Below are 18682 nucleotides of genomic sequence, written 5' to 3' on the forward strand. Positions count from 1 at the left end.
TCACAGCTTGGGGCGAGACAAGAGGCTTGGGCCAAGACTCCATCAGGCTTAAGAGGGCAGCGGCGAAAGGGGTGAGGAGAGCCCGTCCATCCTCTCCTCCCCTGCACTTCTACCCCCGTCCCGCCACCCCCCCCCCCCCCCCCCCCCCCCCCGCCGCCAGCCCGGAAGAAGCGCTGGCAGCTTGAGCCCTGACTCGCAGGAGGGGAAGGAGGGGACGCGCTGCCCCAGCATTGTCTGGGAGGGAGGGGAGAAGCTCCGCCCCCCAGGAGGAGGGGAGGGGAGGAGGGGGATAGGGGACGGAGGGCGGGAGACGCGGGGAGGAAGAAAGGCGAGGGAAGAGGGGCGGGGGAGAGATGGAGAGCTAGAGAAAGACTGGGAAAGAGGCCGATTCGACGCGGTAGGGACGGATAAAAGCAGGGGGGCGGGATAGAGGGCGGGAGGGGCGGAGGGGAGGCGAGGAGGGCGGGGCGCCCGACCCCCAATCGCGCGGCCGCAGCCGGAGCCGCCCGGCTGGATTTGAGCCGGGCCCGCGGCTAGCAGACCCAGGCGCGGGCTGGAGCAAAGCCCCCCCACCCCCGCGCAGAGGCACCCCCACTTTCCAACTCCGCGGGCGATGCAGCCGACTCAGGACGCAGGCAAGGTTCGGGGCGCGGGGCGCGGGATGCGGGGCGCAAGGTGCCGGGCACGGGCCGGTCCTCTCTCCCCTGCCTCCCTCCAGCCCCGCCGAAAGTTTTCCCACGGTGTTCCCAGCCTGGTCCAGGTCAGCGCCTCAGTCTTCCCCTGCCCTGGTCTCCTCTCTCCTCCCGGGGCCGCCGGGCATTCCCGGGAGTGCGGAACCCCCGGGGGCCGCGTAGGAGCCAGCCCCTGAGCGCCCAGCTTCTGGCCGGAGAAAGTTGTGGCTCCAAGCTTGCCTTCCCTCTGCGACCCTTGGGGGTCCTTCTTCCCTCCGGCGCCCCCTCCCCAACCCCAGGGTTCTCGGGACTCCCTGGCAAGCTGGGGCCGAGCAGCAGGTGCCGGAATGGGAGGCCCGGACAGCGCCGGGGAGTGTCTGACCCCATCTTCCCAGCCCAACGGACGGTTCCCCAGAGGGGGGTCCAGCACCCGGCGCGGGCAGGCAGCGCGTCTGAGGCCACTTCTGAAGGGCGCCGGGCCTCGGGGGCCCTCGGTCCTCGTGGCACTTCCCCTTGCGGTCTCCCCGCCCGCCTACCGAGCTAGCGCTGAGGTCGTTGGGGGACCTCAGCTTTGCGTCCTCTCTCTCCGGAGAGGGGCAGTTTCCTCGGGCGACCCAGCCATTTCTGCATTTCGGGCTCCTGCTTTGCATTCAGCTCTTAAACTGGGAGAACCCTGGGGACAGCGCGGAGCGGCGCGGTGGCCCGACAGGGCGACGGAGGGCTTCCTCTTACTGTGGGGCTCTCTGTGGGTCCTCGCTTGTTCACACCCCACCCCACCCCCCGACACTGAGTGACAGCAGGAGCTGAGCGCTGCGCTTCTCAGTGCTGCCCGTACTCTATTCCCAGGTGTCCGGAATCCGGGTTCTCCCAGAGGACAGAGGCCGTGACTAACTAGCGTGGGCCAGGTTTCTAGTAAGTACCTTAATGGGATGAATGAAAATTAGACCCAGGGAGCTGCCAAGTAACAATTCATCCTGGAGTGGGACTCTGTTCCTGTCACAGCTGATCTTGGTACAATGGGAGGAAAGAATTAGAAACAATGATTCTTTTAAACAGCTGGGATTCAGAGCCAGGGGCCTGCTTTCCAGAGCATCTGGGGGAGGAATCGGGTTGGATTTATTCTACTTATCAGTCCGCACTTATTTACTGGGAACTTTTTCTGGAGTGGTCTTTGGAATTAAAGAAACTTCTCATGGCTAAGATATACTGGTTTTTTTGAGGGGAGGTGGGTTATTTGTTGTTGTTGTGTGTGTGTGTTTTAATTTGTGTTCACATGTGGTGTCCCAGGGACTAAGTGTGGATCAGCCTGGGAGGCTCCCTCTTGGGATCAGAGACCCTGGAGTGAGGTCGTGAGCTGTGCTTTCTCCTCTGAACTGGGCATCCTGGGAGCTGCTGCAGTCCTCTGGGCCCTGACAAGCTAACAGCCACAGGGTGGCTGGGCTGGGAGAGGTGGGGTAGTTTGGGAAAGAGGGTAGGTGGTTCTTGCCCTGGCTGGAAGGACAGGGAGTCAGAGAGGCCACCCGCGTGGGGGAACCTCAGAGCGTGGGCTGGGCTGGGCTGGAGAGGCTGGGCTATGAGTCCTGACCCCCCTTCAGAATACAGAAGAGCAGGGGTGGCGTATATGGAGACAGGATAATCTGGCTGGGGTGCAGCCGAGATGTATCCCATGCTCCTTGCCCTCAGTTTTGTGCATTTGAAATCCAGTTAGAAGGAGGTGCATCTTCAGGGAGCCTGGCTGAAAGGAGGCCAGGTGACCTGGTGCCCCCCAGGCATGCCCCCTTCCAGGGGAAGCCCCGGGGAATGGGTGGGAAGGGGTGCCCCTTGCCCCCAGATGTGCAGACCAGAGCATGCGTCCCTGTGCCTTGGGTGGCAGCATCCCCACCTTCATGAGCTGGGGACGAGGAGTCTCATCCTGCCCCCGGGGCTCTGGAACCCCCCTCTTTGCATTTCTACAGAGCTTCTGTTCTTCGTATTCCCTTAGAGGTCACTTAGCAGGGATAGATGCCCCACACCTGTTTTACCTCCCTCAAGCCTTCCATTTCTCAGCTGCGCTGTCCTACCCGGGAACTTTCAGTCACCCACTGGTTTTGCTTTGATTTCTTGGTCTTTTTCCTGGTATCCCAGAGCCAAGCTTCGTGTCTGCCTTCTGTGCGTGAGCTGCTTAGGAATGACCAGGAGACTTGGCTGGAGAGGCGTCCAGGACTGCGCTTCTGATGGTGTGCCCATGACTGTCCCACAACACAAAAGAGCGCTGTCCTGATGATTGCCTTCTCCCTAGGATACTTGGGCCGGAAGTGTCCTCACTGGGAGGGGGTTTAACAGGCAGGACCTGAGGGCCAGAGAATCCTGCTGGGGGGCCGGGAAAGGGACTGGGACTTGCCAGGGTCTCCTTCTCTCCCCCAGGGTTAGAAATTGGGCAGGTCTGGAACAGAACAGGACGGCCAGTTTCTGTGTTCAAGACAGAGCTGCTGAGAGCTGCTGCCACTGGGTTTCTAAAACTAGGGCAGTGGTCTCCTTCTGGCACCTCCTTGTTTCTCCCACCGCTCCTTACAGTATGGTCCAGTGATCTACCCTCATGACACACCGTCCTATTTAAACACCTCCCTGCATCTCGAGAAGAATGTTAAGTGAGTCCTTGAGATAGGGTCAGCTCCTGCAGACCTGTGATTGCTGGTTTCATTTCTTTGGTCTACTTGTGGGTTCCCGTGGAGGGCATGTGTGTGTGAGGTTGGAGGGAGAGGGTAGGGCAGGAGGCACAGGGGAAGCGGGCACAGTAAACAGGGACATCCTCCAGACTCGGCTGGCAGGGCATCTAGTGGGTCATTTGGGATCATCCCTGGGACGGCAGGTGGACTCTGGAGCCTATAATTGGCTGATGAAGCTGCTTGGGATGACAGTTTGAGGCTGTAGGACTCTGCCCAGGCCAGCTGTGGCTAATTCCAAGAGGGAAACCTTATGCCAAAGAAGGGGGCAGTGAAAGGGTCTTGGCTAATTCCCGCGGGATGAGCAAAGTGACATAGAAGGGTTTTCCCCTGGTCATCCCATTGATAAAACTTGACAAAAAGATACCCTTGCTCGCTTGGACATCCCAACCCAAAGTGATTTGGCAAAGTAGGTTTATTTCACCAACATGGTGCTCTCCCCATGGCTGGCATGCAGTTCAATGTTTGGTTAACTGCTCCTTTCTAAAAGAGGAATGCAGTGTTGGATTTGGGGTTTGAATGGCATTCAACCGCTTCCAGCTCAATGATATTGGGCAACGTAATAGATGCTCTCAGCCTCCTTCCCGTGTTCCTTGGCCTCAGCCAATGACCGATGAAAGCTCCCTCACTTCTCTGCTGGGGTGGCATGGGGGCACATGCTATGCTGCGTCTCAGAGTCGCTTAGTAACTGGTCCCCTTCACTGGCTGCTGTCCCTTCCCTGTTTCCCTTTCCAGCCCTCTTCCACTTGCACCCGGATCCTTGTTTTAGGATCAACTTCTGGGGGAAAGCAACTGAGGATGGGTTTCAGGCTGTAGTTAAACAGTCATGTAAAGCCTCTCAGCCTCAGTTTCCCCAGCTGTAAGATGGCAGTTAAAACTGTCTCCCGGTCATACTGTGATGCGTGTTCAGAGGACAGCCTGGCACACAGCAAACATTCAGGCAGCCATGGGCTGCTCATTGATTAAGATGGAAGGGGCCGGGGCACCTGGGTGGCTCAGTGGGTTAAAGCCTCTGCCTTCGGCTCAGGTCATGATCCCGGGGTCCTGGGATCGAGCCCCACATCAGGCTCTCTGCTCAGCAGGGAGTCTGCTTCCTCCTCTCTCTCTCCCTGCCTTTCTGCCTACTTGTGATCTGTCTGTCAAATAAATAAATAAAATCTTTAAAAAAAAAAAAAAAGATGGAAGGGGCCATGGGGGATCTGGGAGCAGGCATTATGATGGCTCATGAATGGCCAGTTATAACACCTTGGTGGAGAGAGGCTATCCTTCGGCTAGGTGAGAAAGCTGAGTGCACCTGCACATGGCTGTCACATTTAGGCTGTGACCTGCTGAACAGCTGCTTGGGTGATTCTGGGCCATCCTGGAGTTCTGCTGTGGTCTCTCCTGTTGCCAAGGGGAATTCAGCCTGGCCACCTTCTGCCTTCCTGACATAATGGTTTCTCTTCATGACACAGGCGTGTTGTGTCCCCTGAGGAGGGGACTGGTTTCTTATGGAGGGGACAGTCTCTACTTTCCTGAACTGCTATGCCATGCTACAGACACCCAAGTGAGAGCCCAGAAAATTCTACGTGGCAAAAAAGGTCTTTGTGCGGCAGAATTCGACATCCCTGATGTGATTTTTATCCCCAAAGCTCTGTTGATAGTCCTGCCGAGGGAGTCTCAGACTCCACAGTGGCCCTGGTGGGAAATCTTTTCCTAGGGATGTAATTAGACAAGTGCAGAAAAATATGTGTACAGGGATGTCCCTTGCAGCATTCTTTGTAATAATAATCACTGAAATGGAGAGTAAACCCCAACAAAAGCAAACGTGTTAATTCTGGTCCAGGTAGCCCTCACTTTTCCAAAGTTGTTTGCCTTAGGCTGCTTGGTTGTTTTTTGTTTTTTGTTTTTTTTAAAGATTTTATTTATTTATTTGACAGAGAGAAATCACAAGTAGGTAGAGGGGCGGGCAGAGAGAGAGGGGAAACATACTCCCCACCAAGCAGAGAGCCTGATGTGGGGCTCGATTCCAGGACCTTGAGATAATGACCTCAGCTGAAGGCAGAGGCTTGAACCCACTGAGCCACCCAGGCACCCTGGCTGCTTGGTTTTTAAGAAGGATCTACATAAGTACCTGTTTTGTTAACAGAAAGAAATCCAAAGAGGATTTTCATTTTCTTAAATTTATTTATTTATCAGAGAGAGAGAGAGAGCGCGTGAGCACACAAGCAGAGGGAGTGGCAGAAGTAGAGGGAGAAGCAGGCTCCCCACTGAGCAGGGAGCCTAATCTGATGCACGACTTGATCCCAGGATCCTGGGATCATGACCTGAAATGAAAGCAGATGCTTAGCTGACTGAGCCACCCAGGTGTCCCAGGATTTTTGTTTTTATGAAAAAAAGGCAAAAAGCAAAAGTAGCACTCAGCATTTGTTCTGCAGTGAGCCCTTATGGAGGCTGTACACACCCCACCCCGTGCTGAGAGTGGCCCCGCCGAGCTCCTTCCCTGGGACCTACTCTCAGCATCTCACTGTCTCAGCATCAAGCCAACGCCGGAGCTTTGAACTGTGTCTGTGAGCATCTGTGCTTTGTCTTGATTTATTTTGTGTTATCTGTTAGCAAGACGTGTCCCAAGGTATCAGAAAAACCTAAATGAGGTTATATTTGAGTCTGGGAACGCTAACACATTTTCCCATATAGATTAATGGTAATTGATTCTTTGCTTTAGGTCGCTTTGGCTCATGAAAAGGTTCATAGGAGCTCTCTGATTTTGGGTGGCAGGGAACACCTCCCTATGTGTGCACTAGAATACCATGGGGCTACAGAAAACATAGGGAAGGAGTGTACATCTATTACCGTGGAAAAATATATTTCTCAAAAGCAGGTTACCCAACTGTGCTCTTTGCAAAATATATCCTCCCCTCCATTTTATATTTGTCTCTGGAAGGATGCGCAGGCAAATGTTCGCAGTGATTGTCTCTGCATGGTGGAATTTCGGGGAGATACTGATCTTAGTCTTTTTTTAAGTTAAATATTTTTGTTTTTAGTGATGGTAAAATATATGTAATAGAAAATTTGTCCTTTTCAGCATTTTTTAAGTGTGGAATTCTGGGGCTGTGCAGTCTCTTGTCAGAGGATGCCACAGACTGAATGAGTTGAAAACCCAGAGATGACTTTCTCAAAGTTCTGGAGGCTGGAGTGTGGATTAGGGTGCCCACAGAGGTGGGTGAGAGGCTGTTCTAGATCTCAGACTTCTTGTTATACCTTCATGTGGCAGGAAGGATGGGGGAGCTCCATGGGGTCTCTGAGAAGGGCACTAATCCTCTTTGGGATTAGTCACCCCCATGAGTCATGCCCAAAGACCCCACTTCCTAATCCCCCATTCTGGGTTAAGATCTCAACGTAAGAATTTGGCAGGACCCAAAAGTTCAGCGACAACAGTGACATTATGTGTACCCCAGTGTTGTAAGACCGTCAGCAGACTCCCTCTCCAGAGCTCTTCCGTCATCCCAGAGACCCTGTACCCATCAACTATCAACTTCCCATTCCGGACCTGAGAGCTCCTGGCAACCTCAGTTCCCCGTACTGCCTTTGTGAATTTGCCTGTCCTAGGGATGGCATAGAATTAGAATCATTCAATAATCTTTGTGCTTCCCTATATTTGTCAAAGAAATAGAAATGTTTTACATAACAAGGAATGAAAGAGCCCCGTGAGAGAGTGATGGTGTTTTGTCCCTGGGGGTTACATTTCAGGCAGGGCCACGAGGTCCTGCTCCTGGCCACCTGTCTCAACCCTGCCATCTTCCCCCAGGGTTGGGGGCAGGCTCTGACCTCCCCATCGGCCTGGGGGAGCCAAGGGCAGGTGGCCAGGCACTGACGAATGCAGCGCCCCTGGCCTCGGAGCTGACCGCAGGTGTGGCTTGCTGGTTGCTGGCAGCTGGGCCTCAGGCCCCAGACGGCGGCTTCTGTGGTGGGTTTGAGTGGGTGTGCTTGGGGTTCACTGTGCCTTGAACCTCAGAGCCGTCTTGCAGTGAGAAAGCTCCAAACCTAGTAAAGGTGGGTTATTGGGACCATCCTTCTTGAAGACTGAGAACGGCAGCCTCATCATTTCAATTTCAAGCGTCCTCTGTGTGTGTGCCAGATGCCGGGGCTGAACTTGACCTGCTAAGTCCCCACCATGACCTGCTAAATTGCCACCGTGGCGGCTGGGGGTATGGCTGTCGAATGTTCTGTCAGTAGACAGGGTGGGCGGGCTGGCGTGCAGCAGGGGCATTAGCTGGTGGGGTGTGTGAGGCCCCAAGTGGTCCGGAGAGATGGGTGGTGGCCTTAGGTAGGCGGAGCCCTCTTCCTGAAGCTCCATATGGAACTTCACAGTTGATCACACAGACATTTGGGACAAGGATGGCTCTCTTGTGCATGTGACAAGGTAGTCAGGGACGTGGTGCAGTGGGGTGGGGAGCAGGGAAGATGGTGTGTCGACTCTGAGTTGAAAGGGGTCAGGAAGCTTCGGGACCCAGAATTGGGAAACCAGGTCATGCGGCCCTGTTTAGGCGTCATGGGAATGGATCAAGTGGCTTTTCAATGGGACACCTTGTTCTGTGTGAAAAGCTTTAAGTTCCTTGGTAAGTGAGCTCCCAGAAGGCCTGTCGGCCTCTCCAGAGAGTCAGTGAGAGGGACAGACTTGCCCACTGAACTCTGGAAGTTTCTTTACCTGCCTCTGCCTATCTTCTTCTCTCTGCCCAGTGGGAGGCTGCTCTTTTAATCCTGGGCAGTTGGGGGAGTGTAAAGATTTTACAGAGACGGCCCTTGAAGCCCATTTTGAGGAGAGGTTCTGTGTTGCCCGGTGCTGATTTTTCTTCAGGGTTAGTCGGCTGGTAGCAGAGGAGGGTAGGAACGCGGTTTTGTGGAAAACTCCCCTCCATCAGCCTCCTGGAAATGCTCTGGAAACCCCCAGATGAGCCGTCTTTCCTGGTACTCGGAAGGATCTGAGATCTGTTGTGTGAGGGTGAATTTTTCCACACACGGGGTGTTAAGGAGGTGAAAGGAGGTCCCCCTCCAGGAGCTGCCCCAGGGGAGGGCTCAGTGCCCACAGGATTCTTCCTTTGCTCTCCCTTCTTTACTGTTTCTGAAATGCCAGGAACCTGCCCATCTTGGCGGGGCTGGGGGGAGCGGTGGTGGGGCGCATGGAGGAAGCCCACGATCCTGGCTCTCGGGTGCCCAATCCTGGCCCCAGGTAGTGAGGAGCAGAAACCCCAAGATCTCTGCACACAAAGCTCGGCCTTAGCTTCTAGCACCAAAAAAGGAAGAGCTGCTGGGGTTCCCTGAGGAAGGGGAAGTGAGGTCAGAGATGAGTCTCAGAGAAATGCTCAGTAAACAGGAAGAATGGCCAGAAAGAAACCTGTGCTCCCCAGGAAATGGGGAGCTGGAGGCCGCCCATCCTCACCTGCCCCGATAGGTCGGCACATTCCGGCATAGCTGAGAGACTAACCACGGACAGCAAGAGGGGGCTCCAGGCCTCAGGCCCTCCCTGTAGGACGGGGCTCCACCTAAATCCCATAATTATCAGGGGGAAGAAAGCTTAATTTGCCCTTCCTGAGGTAGCACATGAAATTACCCTATAAAATAGACCTTGGTTTTGAGAGATGCAGGTCAAGGAATGTTTCATCTTCCTTCCCTTATTAGGGCCAGTGTGGCCTCTGCTGACTTCCCACTTTTTCCTCAGACTACCTCAGCCACACAGAAGTTGGCATGTTGCTGAATCCTAGCCTGTGAGGGGCTGATCTTGGCAAGACCCCTCTGGTAGGTGGTGATGAAGGGGTTGCTTTAGGGAAGCAGGAGGGTCTGTTGAATTGGAGGGTTGGCTTTCTAGATCTCTGGTTCTTCCGAGCCAGAATCTAAATTCTACACACGAGCGCACGCACACACACACACACACACACACACACACACACACACACACACAGCATTTTCTGTCTGGAGTTTTTACTTCCTTAATGCTTTTTTTTCATCCTGCTCCAACACCCTGGTTCTCTGATACAAGATTAAGGGACTTTTGGTTTCCTCCTAAACATCCAGAAGGTCAAAATCTTGCGGACACTGATGGGACTTTCCTATAAGCAAGTAGTTGCTCATCTGGGCCTCTGAGGTGATTGTTTGGGTGAGTCGCAGTGGTGAACTTCCAGGTCACTCACCTGGCCACCCGCCCGCTGGTGTGGAAGGGGAGGCAGGCCCTTCTGGCAGGAATCCCAGGACCATTTCCTCAGATCTGCCCCAGTCACACTAGGGACTCAGCCTTGTGTACAGAAGGCCAGAGCAGAGCGGCTGGGGTCCCATTTGGTGGCAGAAAGAGCAGGGGCTTCATAGGTCAAGCTGCTGGCTGGGAGCCCAGCATGGCTAGAATCTCAGCTCCTCACCGGAGAGGGTGGGCCAGGCAGGGGCTGCCTCCTGGGATGGGAGCCATGTTTCCCATCAGCAGGGGCCTCATACCTGTCCTCAGTCAGGGCCCCCAGCTTTTTCCGGGTTGGGAGAGCCAGTGGTTTTGGGATCCATGAGGGTGAGGGGTAGCTATTCTTTGGAAAGAGGGTAAATGTGACTTAAGGTCTGTGGCAGGTGCCCAGGTCCCTGGCTGAGGTCTCTAGACTTGGCCCCTGCAGGGTCTGCTCTACCTACATCCTGTCCGGCCAGCTATTTACTCACTGCCCCCACCTTCCCCCGGCCCCCTGGGCCTGCTGTGGTTGGCAGCGGAAGCCCCCCATACCCAGCAATTAGCCAGGGCGTCACAAAAGGAGCCCTGGGCTTCATGGTGGCTCTGTGGCCTGGAACGAGTTGCCTAACCTCTAGGACCTTCTGTTTCCTCATCTGTAAATGGTGAAAATAAAGCCTTCCTGGTGGGTTCTTTCTTGTAAGGAAGAAGATAAAGCTTCTAGAGCCTTGTTACCGGCAGGGCGGGCATCACTGGGGAGTTGGCTCGTTAGGAATGCATGTCCTCAGACCCCATCCAGAAGGACTGAATCAGTAACTGGGGGTGGGGGATGGGGGAAAGGAATCTGTACGGAACGAGCCCTCCAGAGCCTTCTGGTCCACACTCCAGTGTGAGAACCCCTCCTCTAGGGTACCGCTGGCACAGTTGAGTTTTAGCTGTTTTTTCCCTTTCACCTCAAGAGGGTTCTGCTTTGCCGAAACTCACACAGTTCCAGGTTTGATCCCCAACCCCCTCCTGGCTGTGTACCTGGGTACCAGTGACTTCGCTTCTTTGTGCCTCATTTGCTTCGTCTACAAAATGGGGATATTGAGGTTTCTCCATGGGGTCGTTGTGGGGATGAAACGAGCCAAAGCAGATACTAGGTGGCCCACAGTGAACTCTCTTTTATGGTGGCTGCCTATGATTCACATCTGGTGTCTTGTTATTAGCCTAATAATAATAGTATGATTGGTAAGGTGAACAGGCCCCAGAGAGGACCCAGGCCTGGCCAGTAAGTGGCCTTTTATTGAATAAAGGCGGAAGGCAAGGTGAGCCGCTTGCTTCCCGCGCAGCCAGAATTTTGCCCATTCTGGGACAGGTTCAGGTTCAGATTCAGGAGCCAGGTGGTGGAATCTCTGGTAATCTCTAGAACTTGGCAGGGTCCCAGGCCACAACTCGAGTCTCCTTCCTCGGGTGGCGCAATAGGGCTGGGGTTTCCTGTTTGCCATCGACATTTCTTCCTGCCCCTCTACCAAGGGGCTGAAGTCCACAGGGGTCAGCCCGATCTCCTCTGTAACCCCTGCTTGGTTACAAAGCAGAGTCCCTCAGGAGACCCGACGAGACTGTCTTTAAACTATAGTATGAAGCACTGTGTAGGAGAATTTTCTACTCCAGCCCAGGAGCTCTAGGTCATCCCCCTGGGGAGGGGGGCAGGGCAGCATTCAGAGAAGAGGTGGGGACAGGCCCCAAAGGGGAAGCTGTGGGCCTCCAGCGAGCATTTCCTTTGTTTCTGGGGCCCAGAGCTGACTTCCTGCCCTCTCTGCTCTGGTGCTCTGGTTTGCGTGTCGCGGGGTCCTTTGCATCAACTCACTCTGTCCCTGCCTACACCCACTCTTTGGGATGCTCTATGCCGCCCTCTCTCCCCTGCTGAGATATTAGTAATGGGGAGGGGGGTGCTGAAGACCCGACTCAGTTGGCTTTCAGAAAATTCTATTCCTTCCATTTCTGAAAGGCTGTTTTGAGACGCATTGAGTGGTGTCCTCAGTCTACTCAACTCTGTCCCTATCAGGTTTCTAGGTCATTCTCAGCTCTGGTTGTACATCGGCACCCCCTGGGGAAGGCTATAAAAATGCTCATATCTGGGCCCCTTTCAGTGGGTTTGATGTCATTGGGATGAGGGGCAGCCTGGACATGGGGAATTTTAAATCAACCCTGCTTACCCCCCTCTCCCCCCACCTCGCTGTCCTGGCTCAGAGAGAGTCTCAGGAGCACCTACAGTCAGAACCTCTGAGCTGCTGTGTCTCAAGACCAGCTGCTTCTCCTTCCTGCTTTGGTTTCCGCTGTGGCCTCACAGATGGCACGTCCCCTCTCATCGGTCAGATGGGAGCTCTTTGGGGTTTGCCCCTCTGGAAATTCTCCGTGGAAAGCCCTCCCATCCCCGAGCCTGTCTCACTCTCCTCGCCGTCCTGTCTTAGAGACTGGGACGGCCTAGGTCCTGTTAATGGGCAGTGGCCACCCCCCCCCGCCCCCCCATCCTGCCCCAGCTGCCGAGGTCAAGGCTGGCTCCCGCTGTGCCACAGGAAGATGGTGTAGGAAATGAAGTGGATTCTTCGTCTCCTCCGGGCTCTCCTGCCAAGGCCTGGGTTGCCAGCCTTGCTGTTCTGCCTTTGCCCTTCTCCCTCTGGGGACCTTCCAGTGGATCAATAAGATGAGAGACATGTGGTCCCTAGGCTGGAACAGAAACTGCAGGGCTTAGCCAGCGCCCCAGGGAGGCTCTGAGGCCAGATGAACCTCAGCGTGTTTTCCAGGTGCCTGGCAGAACGGGAGGGAGGGCCCTGGGCTTTGCAGGAACCAAGAGCTAAGAACACAGATTTTGCTCTCCTTGAAGAGAGCTTTGGATGACTTCTCTCCCTCCTGGAGCAAGCTGAAGGCTCGATGTTTGCCTTCCTCATAGGCACCAGCCTAAAGACACCAGCCAAGCTGGTGACTTTAAACAGCTTGCATGGCCCCTCATTTATTCTTGGGAAAGATGGAGACACCTGTGCAAGGGCAGGTCTGTGAAGAGGAAGAGGAAGGGCCCCTTTGTGCCACAGCTCCAGGGCTGTGATTGGTCCAGAGCTCTGGCAAGTGTCGGTCTCCATCCCTGCACCTCAGCCTCACAGTGCACCTGGCCAGCTTGGGGGGTGTGGGGTGGGCAGCGGCTTCCCTCCCTGCTGGGCGGCAGGTGGGAGAAAGGGGATTCCTGCTGAGTCTTAGTGACTTCCTGGTCCTCAGATGGGTTCTTGCAGGGCTGTGTGTGGGAGCTCACCCCTTCTCCCAGGGTGGCTTTCAGCGGACGACAGACTAGCACAGGGGTACAGAGGCCAGCCTGCCTGTCCCAGTCCGTGGGGCTCTTCACACCCCTGATCCCACGGGATCAGGCTGTGGCTGGGCTCCAACTGAATGAATCCGGTCACCCGTCTCCTTCCCCGGCCTGGTCCTGCTTCCGTCACTTGCTGACAGGGCTCTCTTGAGAACACATCCTCATTAACTCATGTGTCCAAAATTCCTTCTGTGGAGCCCTGCTTCTGGAAATCCTCTTACCTAGGACAGCAGGAATCTACTCCCTCCCTTGAAAAAATAAGGATCATGGGAAGATTCACAGGAGAGAATCATAGGCTGGGGGCTGGGGTCCAGAAAGGGGAAGCTCCAGGCCCAGAAGGGGAAAGAAACACCAGATGGATGATTTCTGTGTGGTGGCAAGTGCTGTGAGGAGCTGGCTGAGGCGTGAGTGCCTATCCCCCAATGCTGTCCGGGGGCAGGGAAGATACTTTGAAGGGGGAGCTAAGTTTTGGGTCAGGGTCTAGGGACCAGGTGAGTTTGCTTGGGTCTATAAAGGAGCATGGATGGACACACTCACGGAGCTTGATGAGCAGGCCTAGAAAGTTCTCTGTGGCTGGGATGTCATCACCTCCAATGGCTGAGGAAACTTCCAGTTGTCAAAACGTTCTTTTGGATCTTAGGGAAGGTTGTACAAGCAGGAAGTAATGGATGGGTCTTCCCATCCACCACGAGCAAGGTTCATGGTACTGCCCAGGCATTTGATGGAGCTGAAGAGAACCTAGAACATTCTGCCAGGGCATGAAGTCCGGGTCAGAAGGAAGGACTGATTACTTGGTGGCCTCAATGGGTCTCCAACGTGACTGAGCCCTGAGAGGCTCCTGTCCCAACGTGGCAGGCCCAACGATACACGCACCTCCAGACCTTTTAGCAGACGTGCTTCAGTATACATTTTACCTCTTAAAGTCTTTCTACAGGGAAGTTGTACCGATTTAGAATTCTTGAGGGGTGAACAACGATGTTCCTAGAGGGAGGTCAGACGGTTTTAATGTGATTTAGACTTCCAAAGAGCAACTCTGCGTTAATGATTTTTTTATGAATAGTTTTTTTGAAAGCTATTTTTCTATAAAATTTATGTGTTGTGTCCACCTCGTCCTTTCGTTTGCGTCCCTTTCTCTCCCCTTTTTCTGTGTGGGCACCTGCGAGCTGTTTCAGTTCTGTGTCTGAGATGCTGACCCCCAGGGGAAGTCCCGCTTTCCTCCCCATTTGTGCTCTCTCTTCCTCAAAGAGATGGTGACGGCCACTTGCGCCTTTGCTGTTCTCAAGGCATCGTGGAAGCATTGCAGGCAAATGATTCTTACGAGGCATTTTGGAGTCCCAGAGAGCCCCATAAATTCTTGATAATAACAGACAAGGCCAAAGAGTTGCAACGAGCCAGCTGAACCAGTCCCTCTCCCCAAGGCTGCAGATTTTGGCAAGCGCCCTTGGAGGAAGTGTCCCATTGAATCCACATTCCAGCCCCATCAGCCATCTTCCTCCGACCCTTCCTTGTGTGAGGAACAATACTCTGTTTAAGGAATATCAGACTGAACTCTAAATTTCCGGCCCTTTGTTAGCTTTGCTGTTGTGTTTGCCTTAAAGCGAATGTTAATTTAGCTGAACCTACCTCAACGTTGCCCCTGGCAAGCCCCCAACCGGTTGGAGGTAGCCAGTGATTTGTGGTGATGGTTGGAAAGTTTCTGAAGAGAGATGTAGACGTTGCTTCCTTGAGACAGACAAAGAAGGGGTTGGGTCCTGGAATTAGTGACCTGTAAGTTTAATTCAACAATGTGGTAGGCTATTAAGTGTTTTCCTAACACCCCAAACTCAAGATTTGTAAAAGTAAGAATAAAGGTGGGGAGAAGTTCAGGTTGGAGAAAAAGATTGGGCAACGTGAGCCTGGGGGGTCTGATACACAGCGATGGCCTAGCTGAGATCACCCAACAGGTAGTGATGGAATCTTGGAGAATCCCCACATTTGGGCCATCGACTACTTGATTTATATCAGTCTGGCAAGTAAAAAAATAGTGATTAGGGTGTTTGAACATCTTTTCATAAATCGATTAACTATTTGTATTTATTAACTGTGAATTAACTCTTTGTGTTCTTTGCCCAATTTTGTATTAGGTATAGAACCTTTTTCTTATGGATTTATTAATTTTACAAATTAATGACATTAACCCTTTGTTGTATTGTAAATGTTTTCTCTCAATTTGTCATTGACTTTTGACTTTGGATAGGGTAAAAATTTTTTTTTCTGAAAGAAGTCAGAAATTTTTACAGATTGGTTCCATTTCTTTTTCTTTTTTTTTTCAATTATGCCTTCTAGATTTGGGATCTTTCACAGCAGAGTTTTTCCTACTTCAAGTTGATATATATCTTATGTTTCCTTTCAGTATTTTATGTTTTAATGTTTAAATTTTTTATTCATCTATGATTTCTTTTGGTGGAAGGAGTAAGGTAGGGATTTAGCTTCCCCAACCTCCCCTTTCCAAAGGTCAGTCAATTCTCCAACAACATTTTAAAAATTAATCTATCTTTCCCTGGCTATTTAGAGATACTCTCCACATTCTATGTTCCCAAATATATTTGGGTCTATTTCTGTATGCTATATTGTTTCATTGATCTGCCTATTTTTTCTCAAGTACCAAGTAGTTTTAGTAACTATAGAGAAGACTTAAATTCCCTAATTGGTGTGTGGTCTGTAGATTTAAGAGGGCATGCTATCAAAGGGAATTGTCTTGAGAACAGGACAGACTGCTTTCAGATGCAAAATGAAATTACTAAATTATAGCTTATGATAGAGGCAGTGAACGAAAGAGAGTCCTGCTCAAAACCCAATCCATGAGTTAGAAGATTAGCTGTAGAATTCTAAGGAGAAGAAGGAGATGGAAGGTAATGAGTAAATGAGATGGTACTTGGGGGAGATAGGGGCAGGGATGGATGGTTGAGTGAATGGATGGAGGGACAGGCAGACAGTGCTCGAGAGAGCGGCTAGAGATGTTGCTGAACCAAGAATGGAAAGAAGAGAAGAGAACGAAGAAAGACTAGAACAACATTTCCCTGGTTGAAGACTCGAACACTCAGGGTGAGAATTTCTGTGGACGGCTAGGCACCGCTAATCTGATTTCTACACCAGGAAAGCTGCAGAATGGGCTCTGGTTGAGGTCCCTCATGACTGCCCCGAAGCTGCTCTGGGCTTTCTTCTTTGGGCTTCTACCACCAGCTTCTGGCTCTGCCGACCAGCCTCCTTTGCAAGGCATCTTATTCTCTTGTATTCCGGGGCAACATGTCTCCCTCCGTCTCTTAGAGAGACTCCTTTTTCTCTGCCCATAGCTGACCTACTGGGTGCATCAGAGCCCTCCGTGCGTTCCAGACCTCCCTCTCTGGGAGCTCCATGTGGTTGCCTTCCTGGGCCTCAGACCTGACTATGCCTGTTGTTGTCTGCCCCAAAGGGTTCCGTGGGCCTGTGTCAAAGTCAACCCTTGTTCCTCAGCTTGCCACATGCGAATGTGACACCACCCCCAGCCCTGCATCATCCTGACTCTGCCTTTATCCCCACGGTGACTCTGGCCTTGGACCCTTTTCCAAATCTTTTTACTGGTGTATCACTTCTTTTCCCTCTGCCTCTTTAAATCCTATAGGCGCGGTGAATCTGCCTCCATCGCCCCCTTCCCCGGGTCAGTCCCCCTGCCTCTGTTCTCTGCCACAATCCTTTCTCAAAGTAGACTGCGTGGGGCAATTGTTCCAACATTCAAGTCCGATCACACTCTCCCCTGTTCTCCTGAGGGTGGCTGTAAACACCATCCTAGATGGGGTGGTTGAAAACGACAAATTTACTCTTTCACATTCTGGAGGCCAGAGATCTGAAATGGGTTTCATCCGGCCCAAACACAGATGTCAGGAGGGCTCTGGGGGGCGGGGGGGGCGGGGAAATCATTTGCTTGACTATTCTGACTCGGCAAGCCTCGCGGCCCCTTTCTCCATCCTCATCCAGCTTAGTACCTTCCCGTCTCTCTGTCTGTCTGCTGGGGTTGGTGTTCCAGAAGCTCTCTCTGCTTCTCTTATAAGGACACGTGTAACTACGTTCAGGGCCCACCCAGGTAACCTAGGATGGTCTCCCCATTCCAAGAACCTTAATTTAATCACACTGGGGGGGTTCCCTGTACTGTGCAAGGTAACGTTCACAGGCTCCCTACATTAGGACCTGGGTACCTTTGGGTCCATTATTCAGCCTACCACACCTCCCGTGGCACCTTGAACTCCTTGACATGGTCAAGGTCCCAGACGCACTCCCCTCCTCCATCTTGCACAGCTCTGGGGTGCGTGTGGCTTCCGTCTGGACCACTCTGCCCTAAACTTCTGCCAGTTCCTTCTCATCCCCGAGGCCTCAGCCTAGACACCGCTTCCTTCAGAAAGCTCCTGGGACGGGCGCCTGGGTGGCACAGTTGGTTAGGTATCTGACTCTTGGTTTCTGACTCTTGGTTTCAGCTCCGGTCATGATCTCAGGGTTTTGGGATCGAGCCCCATGTCGGGCTCCCTGATCAGCGTGGAGTCTGCTTGAAGCTTTCTCTCCCTCTCCCTTTGCCCTTCTTTCCTGTTTGTGTGAGCTCTCTCTTGCTCCTTCCGTAAAATAAATAAGTTTTGAAAGCAGAAACAAAAACAAAACCTGAGCTGAGATCAAGAGTTGGACGCTTAACCCACGGAGCCACCCAGGCACCCATGAACTCCAATTTTTATGATTTTTTTTTCCATTTAGGAAAAATCAAGAAATTAAAATTTAGAACTTAGAGAGAATGACTGTGTTCATAGGATACCACTTTTGGGTACACAGTTGGGAACTGAGTTTTCAGAATGAAACTCAGCCCTTCAACTCCCCTCCCTGCACTGATGCCCCCTTTATTTATTTCTTATTTTATAAACATATAATGTATTTTTATCCCCAGGGGTACAGGTCTGTGAATCGCCAGGTTTATACACTTCCCAGCACTCACCATAGCACATACCCTCCCCAATGTCCATAACTCCCCTCCCCCTTGATGCCCCCTTTATTAGGGGGTCTCTTGTATTTGTCTCCTGTGACTCCTTTAACAAAGTACCAACATATAACAGCTTAAAACGACACAAATTTATGGTCTTAGGGTTTTTTAGGTCAGTACCTACAGGGTCTCACTGGGCTAAAATCAAGGTATCAGCAAGACTGTGTTCTAGAGGACCTAGGGAAAAATTCATTTGCTCATCCTTTTCAGCTTCTAGAGGATTTGTGGCCCTCTTCCTTAGCTTCAAAGCCAACAACAACAGATTGTGTCCTTTTCACATTGTATCACCATCACACTGGCTTTTCTGCCTCCCTCTTCCATTCTCTTTTATATCATGGTGAAATACACATGAAATGTATCAACTTCATCATTTTTAAGTGCATAGTTCAATGGCATTAAGGACATTCCCATTGTTGCCCTAGCAACACCACCATCCATCCACGCAATGCTTAGTGTTGCAAAACTGAAACTCTATTCTTTAGACACTCATCCCACTCCTCCCCAGCCTGGGCAACCAAATTTCTTCCTTATGTTTCTGTGATGTTGACTACTTTGGAGACTTCCTATTAATGGCATGACACAGTATTTGTCCTTTGGTTGCTGGCTTATTTCACTTGGCTGAATGTCCTCAAGGTTCTTCCATGTTGCAGCACGTGTCAGAATCCCCTTCTTTTTTAAGGCTACAGAATATTCCATGGTATGTGTCTAACACGAATTGCTAATCCATTCATAAGTTGATGGTCACTTGAGTGCTTT

The 18682-nt window shown here is 52.2% G+C and overlaps 1 protein-coding gene across 5 annotated transcripts in view; it reads left to right on the forward strand.

Moving 5' to 3' along the window:
• The first annotated feature begins 342 nt into the window (after positions 1 to 342).
• The window catches only part of RASSF2 (Ras association domain family member 2), a 36706-nt gene continuing 18366 nt past the window's right edge, over positions 343 to 18682 (forward strand). For 2 of the 5 annotated variants that reach the window (XM_045981279.1, XM_045981284.1), the window contains exons 1-2: positions 343 to 397; positions 1518 to 1583. The gene's annotated coding sequence lies outside the window, so the exon portion shown is untranslated. The other 3 variants (XM_045981280.1, XM_045981281.1, XM_045981282.1) reach the window with 3 other exon arrangements.

This window comes from Meles meles, chromosome 16 (genome assembly GCF_922984935.1).
Source record: "Meles meles chromosome 16, mMelMel3.1 paternal haplotype, whole genome shotgun sequence".
In the NCBI taxonomy this organism is placed as follows: Eukaryota; Metazoa; Chordata; class Mammalia; order Carnivora; family Mustelidae; genus Meles; species Meles meles.